Consider the following 1,690-nt stretch of genomic DNA (forward strand, 5'->3'; position numbering starts at 1 on the left):
TGCCAACTTCCACATGTACGGGTACAAATGACCCTCTTGTAAGTCACAGCTCTGAGCTAAAATACTGCACATAAGGCTAGTGGAAAAAGGAGAAGAGAGGCCAAACAATTAAGGACTTCCACCACAGCCTACCTGCCCTGTTGAAAAAGTGAAGAGGAAGGAAGGCTCCACCAAAAGCTGCCTTCAAGAGCTCAAGTGCCCCTACCCAGCGAGTGGAAGTTGCTGTAGTGCGTGGTACCAGCACAATGTCCAGTGCACGTCCTGTGGAAACAAGAGGCTTGCTCTGCTAGCGGAGACCGAGCTCTAGATGTCCCAACAACAGACACGGGTTTCTTAGGCTGGTTTAAAGGGAGGACTGCTCTTTCCCTGAGATGTTCAGCAAGCTGGTACATCTGCTTGACTCCTTCCATCAGAGCGATGATAGGAAACCACCGAGTCTCAGCCTTTGTGAGGTGGTGTCATGTCATAGCGTGAGTAGGCCTTCACGTTCCTCCAAAAAAAGTTCTTTGCATGCTTTTATTTGGGTCTTTTAGTTTTAAAGAGACGTTCAAGTAGCAGCAGGACCAGCACTGTTCGTGGCAGCAGGAACAAAAATGGTTGTTGGCATTCTTGTCTCAAGGTCTTGTTACCATGCAAGTTCTCTGATGTTGAACAAGAGCTGAACTCTTATTTCAGCCTTTCTTCTTGGAAGAGATAATTAACTAGGTCTTTTTCTTCAACACTTCTGCTCATTAAAAAAAAAAAAAATTCTTATTATCTGCAAGACCCCATTAAACCTTGATCTTCTGTCAAACCTGTTCAAATTGGCTAGTAATTGACAAAAAAAATATTAGCGAGAGATAAGCAGGCAGGGCACACAATTAACGAAGAAATCTACTTCCACTGCTTTTCCGCTACTTTTCCCTAGATATATGGGAGGCTTTGCAGCCAGAAACACCACCTCCAAGCAATGGGATTCTGCAAAGAGACAGGGACCCTTTCCCTTTGTTGACTCAACAAAATGCTCCCTACAGGAAGAGAGGGCCTCTCCCCGCATGACCTTGCAGCCGCTTTCAGCTCCTCCCTCCCTCCAATTTGCTGCAGCACAACAAGGCGCTCCAAAAATAACGTTTATTTTTCAAAACTGGAAAATGGCACCAAACCACCCCAAAGGAGAGAATGACAACGGAATGAGTTCAGCGCGGGCTCCCGAACTGACCCTCCCTGCCAGGGACGGGAAGCTGGAACTTCACGGAAAGAGACTGAATGGAACCGGATCGAGGGAACGCGCCAGGAACCGCGGCCACCGGTGGCCAAGTCCTGTCGAAAGGATAACTCACCCGCTTGTCAGTCCTCTGCTAGAGGCAGCGCGAGGGCTGTGTCACGGCTCTGCAGCTACAAACGCCTCTGCTCTGCAAGCCTGCGCACACAATTGTCTGGAGCACGCACGTTAAATGCGGAGAAGTTTAGGGATCAGAAATATTTCCAAGTGATGGCTTTAATGTTGGGGATCAGCAGAGCTTGAACATCTGATTTCAATTCTAAGCTCTTTTTGATTAGTGGGTGTTTATGTAGTACCCCAAACACGCTCCCAGCTTCTGTTCAAAAAGGTATTCTTCAGTAACGATAGAGCCGTTATGTATGAACTGCTAAACAGAGGCCGCACCACCACTGCTGAATGGTCTAAAAATTGGACCAAGAAGAGGAGAAA

This window comes from Anser cygnoides, chromosome 3 (genome assembly GCF_040182565.1).
Source record: "Anser cygnoides isolate HZ-2024a breed goose chromosome 3, Taihu_goose_T2T_genome, whole genome shotgun sequence".
Taxonomy (NCBI): Eukaryota; Metazoa; Chordata; class Aves; order Anseriformes; family Anatidae; genus Anser; species Anser cygnoides.